Raw genomic sequence first — 18,094 nt, forward strand, 5'->3', positions numbered from 1 at the left:
AGGAAGATGGCAAAGTACTGTTTTATTAACAATTATCTAAAACAGGGAGTTTACAACAAGCATCAACAGACATACGAGTAGTCTCTCAGAAATCTTTACACACAACATAGTGTTTATATAAAAAATACATCAGAGGTTACGTCATATTACGTGGCAATGATGAAAAACCTATCAATGGTCAGGATTGGCTAAGGGAAACATCTAAGTAAACTTTTCAATAGGAGCTAGGAGTGTGATTGGCTGCCCACTATCAGGTGAACAACATGTGCCTACCTGTAAAACATGTAATCTTCAGAAACATTAGATACACAGTTTCTCATTGGTCTGCACACTATAAGGTACTACGTTATATGGACTACTGTGATTGGTTGGCATGCTTGTGCCATGTCTGTAACATTCGGTTAATTTAGGAGCACATAAGTTCAGACTCAGGTGCAAGGAGATGGGGCATGAAAACACCTCCCCACCCAGTTAGCCCAGCATCTCTCATCGCCCGTGCCTTCTGCCATGAAGATTGTATTTGTATTTGGCCTTGCAAAGTATCCTTGTCTTTGAAAATGCACAGGAGTGAGAGCACTCACTATTGTGTCTGGGACTCCAAGTTCAAACTCTATTTTCATTCTTGCCTCACGTGACAGGAGACCACGATTTGGTCCATTTTGCAGGGTTCAAATGCTCTAAATTAATTAAACTTGGCACTCTTGGTGTGCTTTCTTTGAAACTTAACAAGGGATGATTCGTCCTCAGCATGTACGCTCATTTCCACAATAGATAGCTCAGCATGGCTGTTTTAGTCTTTACTACAGGTCAGACAACATCGCCATGCAGCTTCACAATTATGCTTGATCTTGCTGTGACCCAGTTTCCCCTTCCCGCTCCATGGGTCCTGGCCTACTAAATTCATCTGACTGATGTCCAGCTTCTATATAATGGCAGATTTACCTGCGTTCTATTCACTACGTATAGGCAGCTTCTATGATGACTTAGTCTACCTTGCGTTTCAGCATCTGTACATTTATGGAATGGTTAATTTTGTGTAGCACCTTGTGCACATGTAATCTACTTTTTTGTATTTAAAAGTTCCCTTAATTCTTTACTTTGTCATTAGTTTCTGTAGGATCTATATATTGTCTTAATTCAGTATCTCGGACGTCGTTCATAATTTTTATGAAGTCACTAGCTTCTTTTCTTTGCTCTTTCTCATATTACTTCAGGGACTTCCTCCCTTAGGTTGTCATCACTTCAGGGATACATTCCGTACAGTTGTCTCAACAGGAATCTTCTTCCAAACACATGCTGCAGTATTGGCACAACGGCTGGTGTCAAGCGCAGCAGGGTCTCATGTATACACCATATGGGAGGAAAGGGGGCAGCGTCTCCTGCAGAGGTATGCAGCTGCTCCTCCACAAAAGTGCCCTGAAACCGACTCAAGCCTGTCGAGCTACAAGCACAAAGTATATTTTGGTTCTGTCCCCCTGGTCCTTCTCCGAAAGGCCGCTAGTGACATTTTATGATCCATTGCTCTCTTTGTGCTGAAACCAAGTATCCCTGAACTATTGTGATTAATTACTTTACTGACTACCCTCCTGTCAGTATTCAGAGTTCATCCCCTATCCTTTTTGAAACTGTCCATCCTCTGCATTCCTTTGTAGGGTAGGTTGTATTTTGTAGTGTGGTAGAGCTTTCTGTTGTAATAATAATAAAGTAGACACTTTTATTGAACTTTGACTGGACTGTCCCTTTATCTTGGGTAATAATTGTATTTTCGCTGTGTTGCAACTAACCTACAATCCACAACCTTGAAGAGATAAGCCAACCATTCTGTCCACATTATGAAAATTGGACAAGGAGGTTTATAATTTGCTTGTGTTTCCAATATGTTCGGATATCTTCTGGTGTCAAAGATGTGTGGGCTGATTATTTGTTCAGAAACTGATATTCATCCCTGGACCACTGGTGCCCCGGAAGTTGATTTTTCACAGCAGCAGCCTGGATTCCTGGGATTAAAAGGGACACAAAGAATACTTCAGTTTTAGTGTACAGCCGGTAATTTTCTGGAATTGCTTTGAGCAACTTGGTCAATTCTTCCAACACATAATTCGATCTCTTCCCTCTTGACTTCACCAACCGCCTCTTCTTCTTCATTTGGGTGGGTTGGATAGATGGTGAAATAGATTGCAACACCTTTGGTTTAGATGCTATTGTCAAGTGTACTTCTGGCATCAACAGGAAAGATGCATTCATGGTTGTTAGTGTGTGCGTGGAACTTGCAGGTATGCTTGTTGGCCATTAACCCAGTACATGTCCATTAATGTTGCTTTTCCTTTTGCAAGAACTGGAGTGAACATTGTCTTGTTACACTTGGTGTTAGTGCCTACTGGGACCATTCTGTACCCTCAAAAACAAAACTGATATTCATCAGGTTGCACTTGGTTGCACTTTTACTGGAGTCTCCCATGATTCAATCCAATTTAGTTTAGGTATATATGCAGTCCAAGTTGCAAAACACTTCTTAATGATCCATTTGATTTCTTCTGCAAATCCTGCCAATGCCACTGCTGCATAGCTCACCACCTCCTTCTTCCATTGGTTTTATATGATCAACATACCATCCAATTTATAACATGTGCCATGGCTTACATTGGAGGGCACTGTTATCCCTTCTGTACTTACCTACATCTTTGTCCATCAATACAACTTGTACTTTGTGCCCCTGGACTAGACACTGGACTCGGTACATCGCTAAGTATATCGAACACTGGCCCTCCAAGGGCAATATTTCTTGAGGTACTAACATTTTGGATGCTCCCGGCATGTGAAGGATGATGGAGGAGACATAACAACTCCTTTTATACCTCTGTTTCCCCACTGAGTTGAAGTAACTTTACCACATGTTAACACATTTTGGGTGGTGCATATTAGACTTTGTTTCAAACACTGCACCTTTATATTGATCATACTCCTTTTCTTCCTCCAAACCACTTCTCACTCACATTTTTTAATTCCATATCAAAGTATCCTGTATTTTCATTTGCTTAAAGTTCACCACTGTGGTTAGGTATTCATCACTTGGTGTTGTAGCTTGAAACAATGTGTCAAAATGTTGAACATGTGTATACCCCTTTGAAGTAATACATTCCGACCATTTGGAATGTATGTACAACCTTTTGATGTATTACATTCCCATCACCCCTTTATATTACCTACCCGTATAATTTCACTATATATATATAAAAATAAGCCAAAAGCAAACACACACATGAGTCTAAGTAGAATCACACCCTGACTACGTGTGGTATACACATGTTTAACAATGTTCAATAACATGCTCCTTTGAGAATACAAAATGAAAAATCACAGTTAAAAGTCAAAACATTCCTCTTAAAAAAGATAAAAATTACTATAGTTGCTGTCAGCACTAGAACCAAAATCACCAGGTAATAGCCTCAATTAAAAACACTCTGTCAAAATGCTTAAAGTTGGTAGAAAAGTGTGAAGTGCTTTTATAATATCAAACAAATGCACCCAATATCACATTTCTTTCACTTTAACATCAAGGGGAGTAGCATAAACCACCATGTAAGGACCATTGCCTCAATGTTAACTCCACCTACGAACAAAACCTTTCACATATACTTTATCATTTGGAAACAATTGGAATGGTGGCAAGCTTGCAGACTCTGGAGCAGCACTGTTGTCAACTTGTTCTGATCACTGTGGAGCAATCTGTTGACAAAGGTATTTAATACATGTTGTTTACTGAGTTAAATATGAATGGAATACATCCCCCAGGACTGGCACTGCTCTGTGAGCATCTGAAGCACTACGCACAGGAGTTATTAGCATGTGAATACATCTCCCGTCACAATCTCATGAGGGGAGAGGTGATGCTCCTTGCAGGGCTGGGTCCTGAAACTGAACAAGGCCAAGTGTAGGAAATGCACCCAGTTCCTTTACTTTTGAGCAGACCATTCATCCTCTCTACAATTCCATTGGCCTGCGGTTGATAAATGGAACACAGCTTTTGCTTTATTCCCGAAAGAGCTGGAATCTCCTTTTCCAACTCATTATTGAAGTGGTGCCATTGTCACTTTTAAGAGTATCTCTCACTCCCCACCAGTGAAAAACGTCTCTCACCAAGAACTTGGCTGCTGATTTGACATCAGGATGTGCACACTGACCAGCCTCAATCCAATGGGAAAAAAGACAAACTACCAAAATTAAGTAATATTAAGATTTAGACCTGTCTCCAATGTCTGTAAAATTTGTATGTAAATCACGGTCTGGGCCAATTGAATGGGGCAGTGTGCCTCTCAATGCTCTTAATCTTTTGTCCAGTGCTATATGTCTAGTAGACAGCACAGTTGGACGTATACATGTATAGCAATTCCTGATTATTCAGTACATACCCATCCTCATGAATGTCTGCAGCAATATGCTGTTTGGATATGTGGGCGGGGTAATGAAGCTGGTCAAGTGCCACTAAAGACAAAGATTGGAGCATCAGAACCTTCCCTGTACTCGTCTGTCTCCACACCAGATCAGTTGGAGATTATGCACATCCTCTTCTTTGCCACACCAACTTCTTACTTTGTGGTGCCTGTCCCTGTATTTTGATAATGGGCCACATCATATATTTGCCAGTCTGGTGACTATGGTACTGGTAAGCTTGCCTGCACAGTAGTTACCAGACAGGCAAACTACAACTTCTGCTTGCGGGTGCCTTTTTGATCGCCAGGTTTTACCTGGCAGGCTGACCGGCACCTGCGAGCAGAGCATGTCAGATGCACCGGCACCATTGTGAAAGGTGCCGGTGCATCCAACCTCCGCATTCTCATTGAGCGCTATGGGGCTCAAATGGGAATGGGGAGTATTTCATTCAGGCGCCCGCAAATGGGCAATTACAGGGTCCAGCAGGGCCGAAATGACCCGGTAATTGCCCATTCACGGGTGCCAGACATTTTCGCAAGTTTGGCTGCAGCCTGCCGGTTTTACCGGCAAGGCTATCGCCAAACTTATAATGAGGCCCAATGTTTCTAACGGGAAGCACTGTGTATGGAACCTACAACTGTAATGGCATGTTTACAAGTATTGGATGCTCAGGGATATCTGGTACTGACAAATTAGTTGTCTGTTTCATCTCAATGTCTGCTGCTTCGTTTCTGGTGGAAACGAAGTCCATACCACTTTTGTGGGTGGCACACTTCATTATTGTGGCAAACATAGGATGTAAAAGAGCATGGATCAGCCGAATTAACAAAGTTGCATGCTGCACCGGGGACCAATCTGCTATACAAAATCCTTATCCCATCTGTATCGACAAACCTGCATGGACAGTTGCTGTAACGTACACTGAGTACAAATATATTGTTACTTAGCGACACTGTGCTGCCTCAAGTGCTTCAATGAGAGCAATCAATTCCGCTGCCTGTGCTGAATAATGTCTTGGTAATCTTTGTTGTAGAACAACCTTGGATTCTCCATCAACAAGACACACATCTGCCACCCCAGTATGCTGCTGGCCTCTCTCCTGATAAATAGTTGAGCAACCATCAACAAAATATACTTCTTCATCATTTGAAGCATAGTCATGTGCCATAGGAATGTAGTCCTCAGTCCCTTCATATGTGACACAATCATGCACCTCGTCATCGTCAGTAATGGGTTCAGTCAACAAGGTGGCTGGATTTACTGTTTTGCAAATAACAATGTGAATAGATGGGCTAGAGAGCATCACTTCATACGCAGATGCCTTTTGCATGATCAATATCGATTTGGACCGCTCTAATATTGTGAAAACAGCGTGATCCACATACAATGTTAATGAGCACCCCATGACAATAGTCACAGATTTCTCAATGGTGAAGGCAGCAGCAACCAATGTTTGTTCGCAGAGGAACATTCCTTACATGACAGAGTCTAACATTTCACTGTAATAGACCAAAGGTTTATGACCCATTGTGCTGTGCTGTGAAAACACAGCTGTCATCATCTTACTATCAGAATGTAAGAAAAGGTAATCTTATTTTGTATAATCAGGAGTAGCCAATACAGGAGTGGTAGAAATGACAGCTTTGAGCTCCTGGAATTTAGTAACCATTTAATCAGTCCAAATAATATTGCTTTTTGTCCTTTGTGCTTCTTTTTCGATCCTGGAGCAATGGTTCAGTGTATGACATGTAATCAAAAATCCATGCGCTACAATAATTACACAGTCCAAGAAATGTCTGCATGTCCTTAACTGTTTCTTGCTGTGGTAGCATGCACTGTCATCACATGCTCTAGAGATACTCTTTTACCATTCACTGAAATCAAATGCCCAAAATACAACACTTCTTCCTGACAATATAGCAGTTTTGTTCTGTCCACCTTATACCCTTTGTCAGCCAACAATTGCAACAAAACTATGGAGTCCTCCCTGCACTGGCACTCCATAGTACTACATACCAGCAAATCAACGACATACTGAATTATGGTATTGGGAACAACAATAATGCCCAAATCCTCATGTAACACTCTGTTGAAAATGCTCAGAGACTAACAGTACCCTTGAGGAAGCCTAGTGTGTTCAAATTAGCTCACAACAACCCTAAACACTGCAAGATACTGTTAATCAGGATGCAAGGGGACTGAGAAATCCACCACAGTAAAATGGGTGGCATCAACATGTATATTGCACAATATGGTAGCAGGGTTCAAAACTACTGAAAATTCTGCCTGTACAATATCACTGAGGGGGCGCAAATCCTGGATCATCCTCCAACTTGCACCTTTTGCTTTCTTCAAGGGATAAATAGCTGTGTTAGAGTGTGAATTTGATGGTACTATAAAGCTGTTACGCTCACCTTGACTCCGCGGGGATGTCGGGCGCTGGTGCGTGGAGTGTCTGCTTCCCTGTTTCGAGGTGCTGCACGTCCTTTGCTCCCTGGACTGGCCTCGGGTCAACTCCTTATGTATTTGGTTGATGGACTCTCCTTCCTGCTTAGTGTCAGCAGGGGTGCAATGTCCTGTAGGATCCAGTTACTTCACTGACCCTTGGTCGTGTTGCTTGTGTTGCTCTGCTTGTTATTGTCGGTGTAATCTGTTGTATTGTATGTTGTCCGTGTCCAGTTATCTGTGTTGTCCTTTGCTGTGTGCCACAGTCTGTGCTCTTCTCACTGTTGTGGCTCGTGTCAGTGTTGTGGCACTAAGACCATCTTGGTGTGCGTTGGTTTGGTGCAAAGCGTGTGAGCAACTGAGCCAGTGTTTGAGGGTGGCCTGCCTTGTGTCTAGGGCCAGCTCAAGCTCTAGTGTGGTTTGCGTGATCTAACCTGTTATTTCTTTCTCTTTTCCAGGTACCTGTGAGCCGGCGAGATGAATGAATCCGATCTATGCCGACGGAAGCAGTGAGTAATGCGCGTTAGTGACAGAGCACGATGAATGAGCTTGCAATTCACCTTGTTTTCCTTCCCTTGCTTCTGCAGGTGCCGGCAACCGATGAAAGCTGGAGTCCTCATCGAACAACTGGGACATTGCTGGAGGCACAGGTAAGTCAAAACAGGTGAGTATGTGAGGTCCAATGGTTTCCAGCTTTTCTTTGCAGGTTTGTGGAAGACTGCTGGCAGGAGTTCCTCAGAAAGTGTTGGGTGAGGCCTATAACGCCAACCACACCCTGTCACTCCTAAAGTGCAATGAGTTCCAGAAGTTCTCTGCCACACCCTGCCACTCCCAAGGTGCATTCCAGAAGTTCTCTGCCACGCCCATGACTGCAGACTAATGCAAAAGCTAATGGCTCAGAGCCACACCCTTAACTGCAATTAGCACAGAAGTCAATCATCCAGTGGCAGACCGACTACACCTATGGTTTCCTTGGGGCTAGCTCCATGAGCCTGGTGCCAAAGGCGCCCGGACTGGGCTCAGGTGGCCCTCCTTTGATGCTTGATCAAGGCAGGGCCCTTAATGTGCTCCAATGTTCCCACTGGTGTTGGGCTGGGGCAATCTGGTCTGCTCATCGTGACAAAAGCCCTGATGCAGAAGAGCAATTATAGTGACATACATCCCTTCCTCTGCTTTCCTTGATAGGGGATATTGCTTCACTATAGGCAACATAGCACCAGGTTTCAAGATAATACTCATCGGCACAACACTGCGTAAAAGTCCCACATCTTGTGGATTACTCATCCACAACTTGTCAGGTGTCTGAGCCAAATCGGCAGAAGCAAAAGAAACAATCCCTACCAGTAACATAGGACACATTACATGTCTGCACTGTATCATAATCTCTAAAGTAACACAGACTTCCAATATTATTTCTCCCTTGTTTTCTCTGTTCGCCAACAAATCCTCATCCAAGACATTTTTCATTGGTGTAGTGGGGTCAATACACAAAACTGTGTGCCACTCCCCTTTGTTAGAAGCAACTTCTATCAACACAATCCTGTCTTCTGCCACTAGATCTCCTTCTATATCAAGTTCAATTATGGTAACTGCAAATATCTCCTGAGGCTGAGCAGGCCTGAACAAAAACTGGGAGGGTTCTCACCAATATTAGTTTACCACCTGTGGCACTGCACTGAGTGATATTGTGATACCATATAGGAACAAATCAGGGGCCACTGGTATTCCTCTAGCTAGAGATTTAATGCCTAATGCATGTAAAGCCAACATTACCCTCACAGTACACATGCTAGGTGTTGAACAAACCACACCTCTTTCTGTGAATGTGATTGTCATGTTGAGCTTACTGAAGACGTCCCTTCCAAGCAGATTGATTGGAGTCACAGAAGAATACAAAATGGGGGCCCACACCTCTCTGCCCCATATCCTAATTGGTAATTTCTTCATAAAAAAGAAACCGATTTAACTGCCCCAAAGAAGCCCTGCATTTCCAGAATCCTTGCATGATAAAGCAAATCCTCACTCACTAATACATGATTTATTCCCACCTGTATTTTCCATGAAAATGAATGGTTTATTTTGTTTGTTTGTTTGTTTGTTTGTTTGTTTGTTTGTTTGTTTGTTTGTTTGTATCTCCATGCCCACCAATCGTTCTTCTTCTGGATTGGTGGAGACCAATAGGACTGGACATGCTAAGGCTCTCTGTGGGCTGCCCTAGTCTGGATAAGTGTTTGTTCTAGGAAAAACAAATGGGTTCTCTCTGACCACATTGGCCCCCTGATTCTGTGTCACTGCACCACCCGGAACAGTATTTTTGTTCGATATGTGGGGGCCCTGTTGTTTTCCTTGGTGCTCAGCATACAGCAGCACATTACTGGAACCAGAGGCTGGTAATTGTGGAAAGGCTGGTGGGGGAGCAGTTGGGCTGTGGGCATTGGCGCACCACAAGGGACTGCTGGGGTAACTCTCCATACAGCTGAGGGTATGAGACCGGACTTCCCTGATGGTCGGGATACATCTGTTGTTGGGGGTAAGCATATGTTTGTCTACTCCTACATTCTCTCAAAAATGGCCCATTCCCCCACATGTCCAACATTGACCTGATCCTCCTCCTCCTCCTCCCTGTGGTCCTATCCCTCTAAAACCTCCTCACCCTCCCCGAACACCTGAAAATCCGCCTCTTCCCGACTGAAGCTCCCCTGGATAGCCTCCTTGGTATTGAGGCTGATACACACCTACCCAATTGTTTTCTCCTCCCCACACATGTGCTGCACATATTTCAGCCTGAATCACCCTAAAGTCAGCCAACCCTTCTTTATGCACCATCACTACAGCCACTTTCAATGCGACCATTGCAAACCTTTTTTGAACCAGTTTTGCTTCCTCTGCTAGCTCTCGCTGTGTAGTTTGCTTCTCCCTTTCTTTTAACCGTTTACAGTGGTAGATAATAATAGACTGAATGTCCACCGAGCCCTTTGCCTCAATCCCAACTATCTTGTCAAACGCCTTCCGTACCTCTATTTGAAGGCCTCTTTTTACCACATAATAGAAAAACAGAATGACTCGATCCCATAAATCTCCCATTTCGGCCCTCGACATCTCTTGTATGTGCAATATTTATTGGGCAGAATCCTCATCATCAAGCATTGTCCTTTGCATAATCGACAGGAGGGCAGGCATATCTGGGTATGTTCGCCATATTGCCGCTCATACTTGGGGCCTAATGTCATTGAAATGTGCTCAGAAATGGCTATTGTCACCCAACTTCACATCCGTGTATCCCGCATTAGCCCAGATGTCATCAGCCTGATCTCCCAGTATTGACACAGATAAACGTTTCAAATCCCCTATGGCCATGTTGGTGCCAGCTGTGTGCTTTTCAGATGCATATATTCACTTGCTTGCCCCAGCTGTAAGGGACTGGAGTGCCTTTAAAAGACTATTTCTGTCCATTTGTGTGCATGTTATGTACTGCAGACTACCTGGTTCCTTATGTTACAATGAAAAATGCACTCCCATCGTCTTTCCAACTTTCTTCTTTTCCATCACCAATCTCTTAGCCACTGCCATCTACCCACACCTATTCTGTAACCTAGGTCCCCACACACATTCTACACCTGGAGAAATCACAGGTGTTTGCTCTTCCCCTTTCAACTCATATAACTGTCCCACTCCTTTTCTTCTGACATTGCCATGCCATAATCTATACTCCCCTCTCACCTCCTCCTGTTTTCTCTTTCTTTCTCTATATGCACGTCCTTGATAGCCGTGCTATCTATCCAAAACAAAATATATCCCACCCTTCATTCATCCACCCATACAGACATCTGCTGTCCATCCTGCCTTTCTATTTGTAATTGTCAACGCACACTCTACCTTCCTCAGTGCATCTACCAATGCTTTTTGTGGTTTTGTAACATCTTCTACCAATCCCTTACCCGTCACAGCCACTGATGCCGTGGGGTAGGGGAGATTATGATAATGAGCTGACGTGGGTGGTGGGGGAGCCCTGGCGGGCAAAGGGACATACATAGGAATTGTATATCTTGACACAGCATGCTTTGAGTAACACCCTAACAGAGGGTACTGGTCTGTTTCACCGGGGGCCACAGGGGTACTCCATTTTCCATAGTTCCTTTCTATTTTTTTTTAATTTTCTTCCCTTATATTTAGCTGTCAAAAATGTATACACATGACTTAGTATATCTATATAATTTGTCACCTCCTCTGGCCAGGACTTAAACATCCCCTCCTTGTTTCCGTACCATTCCTTATGATACTTGAGAATTCTGTCTCATTAAAAACGAAGAGCTTTACACATGTAATCCAACAGGGTTGTCAGCTTCATTGTAGCCCCCGCTCCCTGCCAGCGTTCTACGATATTATCAACACACGTGTCCCACCTCAACAACCTGTACCCCTCCCAGTGCCCCCTCTTTATGCCCCACATGTATCCCCCTTTCACCCACATGCACACTTCACACACACACTTTCTACATCACATCACAATCAGCCTTACTTTGGGTACCACCAACCACTACAAAAAATCACAAAAAGTTCTACCCTTTGTTCCAACACCCCCTTTATATCGGATGAGGAGATCCCAAGCCAACAAGGGCCTTTACCACAACTACCTTATTGTTCCCATGCCCCTCTTTGTACTGGGCAAATAGATGCCAGACTCATTGAATATATAGTGCCTCTATCCAATTTTTTTTCCTCCATTAAACAGCGTTGTCTTATTTCCATTAACCTCAAGAAAGTGTCCTGTTACTCCACAATCCGTATTATAAAATACATTAAAAATATATACAAAACCATGTGCTCTTTTAACCCATCAAATCACTATCTTCTCACCACACATATATACCCACTCTCATTCACGCCTCTCAACACTCATACTCATCCCTCATACCTCACATATTTTTCCCCAGAGAGGGTGCACTTATGTCTCTATGTTCACCCGAAGTCCTCTGTCATTGGGTCCCGTCAACGGCCTGCACAATCTGGGGACAGCACCCCACTCCAAAGAACAGACAGGAATTCTGATAGCACGGCACCTGTAAACCGCTCAAAGGTTGTACACAAGTGGGACTGGTCACTGAAGGTGGGTGCGGCTGCTCCAGATGTGTGGCTGGGAATCCTCAGTCTTTGGGGGGGGCACCACAAATGTAGGGCAACTCCCTAGCAATCACCAAAAAATACAACCCACTAGGGAATAAGGCTAGGTGCACCCTTTTTAGAGAAAGTCTGGAGTTTTTATTTTGTACACAAAAAGGAAAAGTGACAAGGTATTATGAATCCACTGCCATGGAGCTCTCTTCTGTCCTTCATACAAGATTCAGGTTATAAACACAAACATCATCACTCGTGACGCACTCAATATACTGTATTAATCGCCCACCCTCATTGGCTACCGCTTATATACATGCTAATAATTACATGTAGGCCATTCTTCAATTGGTTCCACAGTCTTCTCTTCCATCATCACCACACGTGGGTAGCATCCTTGTCCATCTTGGAATGCTGCAAAGCAATTGGTCAAATTCAACTTGCACCAACCTACCTACCTTCGATCCTAATATGCACGTAATATGCACCTGGCTATCAACATGAACGCAGCAGACAACTTGGAATTCAGCCTCGTCCTTGTGAACAAAGGCAGCCCTTTTCTCATCCCAGACACATCAGCGCCCCATCATGACCTTCCCACTGTATATATACTGTATCCTACATAGTTCTGTTGCAAAGCTACTGTTTAGTTCCCCCATGTGACTTCAGACTCTTGTCAATAATTCCAATCCATGAAGCACCGTCTTCCCCCCTACGCCATCCAGTACTTACTCTCCATGTTTCAGTATATTTTTCACAATGTAAATTGTCTAGGAGGTTCTACGTTCAGGGTGTGCATCCCAACAATTATTAAATCTGGCCCCCTCCATCCTACATTTCAGGAATGCACTAAAAATGCTACTTTTCAAAGAACTTCTCAGCAGTCACTGATTGCTTCACTCACCACTTTTGCTTCTCCTCTGGTTCCCCTCCCTCCACTGTTCTTCCTGTAATTCCTAGCTTTTCTGCTACCCCCCCACCCGTACCTGTAGGCCTCTGAGGGAGTCTCTTACATCTAGCACCCCATTGCTTCCCATCTAGGTTTGCACGTTTTAAAGCCTACACATTCATAAAGGGAGATACATGGTGTAATAGAGAGTGCCAATTGTGACCAAGGAATATTTTCTCCTTTGCACAAGCATTTTATTTGTAACAAAGCTGACTGTAAGCGTATATCAACTAGGTCCATTACATTTGTGTTCTGTGACAATGCACACCCCTGGGTGGATGCTGTCTGTTGTAATGTGACTGTGCTTTCCTGGCTCTAGTGAATTAACCAGCACAATGTATTACTCATACAATCATGCTGCCCCCACCAGACTACCCACTGTGTACTTCTCATGCTACCTAGCCAGATACCAGCTATATTAATATAAGAAAGCACTACTATTACCACCACTGTGTCAACCTCCCTAAGAAGATGGACCAGTAGAGAAGAAAGGAAGACGGGAAAGCTACAGAACACACTCAACACCCCATACCCTTGTCAGAAACTAAAGGGAGGACAAGCAGATGATGTTGGATATGCATTTCATGACCCCAGAGCACTAAGGCCACCCTTAACCCATCCACAAGTTTTAGATTTAAATCCATCCCTCACAATATCCACTACTCAAAGTGGTGGAAGATTACAATCCCTAACTGAGACTCCCTTCCCTTCTAGCGGAAGAATGCACAACACCAGAGATCATATTCTCTTCTTGAAACACGTAAGATTCATGCCAATAGTACATAGGCCTACACAACCCCAGAATTGCATTCCCATACAAACATTTCCATATACCACACTTCACACCTATGAAACAGGGAGGAAAGCTAACATGTGACCATTTGCTTTTTCATAAGTGCTTGCTTCATATCATATTGATAGCACTGCTTTCCTAACTCAAAGCCACATAATTAGATTAAACCCATCATAACCTGCCATGAAATTGCATTCACATAATAGCAATCCGCAACTGCACATTCACACACAAATGGTGGCCGGAGGAATAATTTAAATATGTTTACATTAATGTCATCTTTCTATTCAACTTTTATTTGGGTTCCAATACTTAATTTTGATAGTTGGGAAAATACATTCTCATTGTACTATTTATTAACTAGACACTAACGTTATGTACATGTTAACTGGAAAGAGTTTTAATATACCGACCAATAAGCAGTTAGTTTGTCATAGAATTGAGGATGCTGCTTAGTGGTGGAATTGTATTATTTAGGATTAGAAATGTTAGAAATCTAGTCCCTTGATTTTTTGTGAGACTGCATGTGTGTGACATATCCTAGTGAGATTGTCACAGGCGGGCCAATTCTAATTGTATGACCAAATGATCCAAGCTCATGTATTATTGTGGTGACTTCCCCTGCATAATGTAAGGGCACCACCTTTGATTTGTTTTTTAAATACATACATTTCGAGTTTATAAACACAGCCTATTCCTTCTCCCAGATTTGTAAGGACAGAGTGTATACCACGGATTGTTAAATCAGGGATTGCCATTTAGTGAAAAGAGCAGCATATCAAAAAATATCTCAACTCAATGGCGGTTGGGCAAGGGTTTATGTATATGACGTCACTGATTGTGCTCAGACCCATACAACGAGTAAAACAACATATTTGCAAGATCACAGATGTGTGTGAAGTTGCATTACAATGTGGAGTTAGATGGTCCCTTTTTAATAGTCTCACTAGAGTATACACATTGTTATTTCAACCTTCAATGTGTGGAATTGTAGTTTAAGACATTGTGGATTTTTAAGTGATAATATCATTCAGACAGATTGTTCATTTGGTTGCAGGACTGTTAATTTTATTTAGATGAACCCATGTTTTTCGATCAAGTGTACAATCTAGCCTTACTGTTGCTGGATGTATGATCTGATTTGAACATGACTTGATCTAGATATTTTCTGCATGTGGAATGGCTGATGCAAGATATTGAGTCATGGAAACATTTAAATATGAAAGCAATTGTGCAAACTACATGAATAGAAATGTGCGCCCGAGAAGGTGTGCTAGATAAAGCACTACAACAATTATAATTAACCTCCCCAGCAAGTGAAGAGATACAAAAGATTGTGAATTGCTCTGCCAATCTATTCTTTCACCTGAAGCTGATAGAGGGTGGATTGGCTGAGAATGTACATTTTTTTACCCAATTTACAGACAATTCTCAAAAGACGGCAAACTTAATTCTCATGTAACACGCTAGTGATAACACAGTAGAAATTAAACAGATAAAAGAGCGTCTGGGTGCGACCCAAGTGTTACTACAGAAACAATATATTTCAGCGGAAGAAACCAAACTGAAAGTGTGCAGAGAAGCTAAAAAATGCATAGAAAGGTTTTTCTTTATATATTATGACATCCATACCCAATGGCTACAAACACATGATGAGTCAAAGGCCAAAATAGCTTAGCAGACTGTTAATACCAATAGCTTATTATATGAAATGATGACTATAACAATGTAACTGAAAAAATAGTAAAGAGAGAGCTGCAAAAGCTATGATGAAAAATTGAGCTTCACAAACATGAATTTGGTCAGCTATATTATGATTTAAACTGAATTTAGAGGACCTATGAAAGCTCTTGATGATCCAATGTCAGAACAATAGCACCTGAAAAAAGAATAAGTTAGCTGGCAGTTCATAAATTAAGAGTCAGTGGAAACAAAATACATATTTATCAGAAAGAAAACAAGGCGATACACAACACAAAGAAAATTTGACTTTCAAAAATAAAGTATTGACAATAGCCAGACTAGTCTAAATGAATATAAGAAACAGCTAATACAGAGTAAGCAGCATATGAACATTTAAATATACCACAATGTTAGGTTGATACAACACATTGAAGATATTCAGTTGACTTCAGAATCACAAACCACATCTTGCAAACAGATACATTTCTTGGAAGAAGGGAGATTATGTCCAATTCCAGAGACGCTCTTCCCAACTGGCAAGACACTTCCAGAGTCATACTGGTAGCTTTGGTTAGCTAGGATATAGTGGATGCCAGACACACCATTTCTCCATCCCAAAATGGCTCTAACACACAGGAAGACTTGAATCCATGTCAGATACTGAGGATTATAGAGACATACAGGGGATTGGCACAATATGTTAGGAGTGGACAGGAGAGGAAATGAGAACACTCCCAAAGACAGAATGAATGATTCAAGACATGAAAATGAGTCAAGGGTACAAGAAACTAAGCACATGATCCTATTGATGTCAATGGCATTGTGAGACAGAAAATGCTACCTATAAAGGGTATTTTAAAGACCCCTATCTGTGCCAAGGATTATGAGGATACCCCAGTGCCCATGGGCAGATGGGGAACCCTGATTCTAACAGACAACATGATGACATACCCTACTATCCAGTCGCTCAAAATTGATGCTCTCAAAGCGTTGTAGGTGAATGACCTGGGGAGGACCGAAGTTCAAGGTATGGGACATTTGTCAGAGGAGTTTAGAATGCATGTGTGCATTACAGCCAATATGAAGGTGGTTAGGGGAGGCCAAATCCTTACTACAACCCCTATAGAGCTGGCATGTGGACGGGTACTGTGAGGGTCGACTGGAGACTAAGTGAGTGCAGGAAACTCACTATGTGTCTAGCTAGACTGAATTATTGTCATGGGAGATAGCTGCATTCGAGTTTATGCTCTCTGTCACTTGGTACATTTCTTCGCATTAGCTTACCTTGTGGATTACCCACTTAACCGGTACTTGAGGCCCCTCCATTGAACAGACGCCAGGACTTGCACCAGTCACACTAATTTGAATTCGCCTTGAAAATCACCCCTGAATGTTCACCTACTCCAAATTCTGTGCTTCGTGGCATGTAGAGGAGCTGTTTGCATGCAGAATTGCCACATAGGTGCAATAGCACACCATGTTATGTTGCATGGCAATTCCATTCGGACAGATTGTGCCTTGCTTTGCCATGCCAGCTAAAACTTAGTGCAATCCATCAACATCATCTATCCACCTGTGCTGCGGTGGGCTGGATTGCCAAGGGGAAAGCATGAACGCCAGATACAGTTTTGGTTGACACCATTCCACGTGCACAATTCCCCATGGCCAGGATGGGCAGGTTTGCTCTCAAAACAAAACACAAAAAGGCAAACAATCATTAACTGTCACCATCAACTGGATAGAAGCATTGGCTAGGAAATATTGAAAATGACACCCATTCAACATGACATATCTTAATAAATCACTTTAAAACTGTGTCTTGATTAGAAGAGGTTTGTGTTATATGAGCTATTCAATGATTTAGTTCAGTCCCTTTTGGTAGCTTAAACAATAAAAAACATCACATCTTTCAAAAATAGTAGCTAGAAGTTGAAGACTTCCATAGATTGCATTGTGCTTAAATAATGACTTCCATCTGTGCAGTCACAGCAGAATTCTAAACCTGCTGATAGTTTTGGTTTGCTTTCACATCTTGCCATGTCCCTCCCTCCACTCTATCTGACCAGTACTGGACTTTTACAAATCCAGTTGCCATTTCGTCCTGCTTTTGCGTTTCGGGCTTGAAAAGCAGAAGTCAGAAGTCTAACCTATTTACTTCCATTTGCTTTGACAGGATTTGATTTACTCCCACCAATCAGAAGTATCAAAGTAATTTGACATCCAAAACAATGGAAGGACGTACACACTTTTAGGCTCGGCATGTATGACTTCCCCTCCCAAAATGTAAGCTTACGCTCCGGCTATACTACATGGTGGCCCACACGACCAACTCATTTGTCCACCTTTTGCCTTCAAAATAGTTGCATTGCATTGCACAACTATGTTGCCTGAAGATTTGGCCTAAATACTCTGTCAGGGCAATGCTTGTTTTATTAGTTAAAGAGAAAATAGAAGGGTGGATTTCCATGATGCGGAGCGTCGACTATATAGGATCAGACGTGACCAACAATGGTGGAAGGACAAAGGTCCCCTCCGTGAGTAGTCTGAAATGCACTCATACTGTTGGTTATGCATGTTGCACCCTGGTATCAAAGAGACAGGCCAAAGAGCTAGCGAGGCTCGAGATGTCAATCAATCAATCAATCAATCAATCAATCAATCTGTTTTTTTATTTTTTTATT

This window comes from Ambystoma mexicanum, chromosome 7q (genome assembly GCF_040938575.1).
Source record: "Ambystoma mexicanum isolate Mex_15411 chromosome 7q, UKY_AmexF1_1, whole genome shotgun sequence".
Taxonomy (NCBI): Eukaryota; Metazoa; Chordata; class Amphibia; order Caudata; family Ambystomatidae; genus Ambystoma; species Ambystoma mexicanum.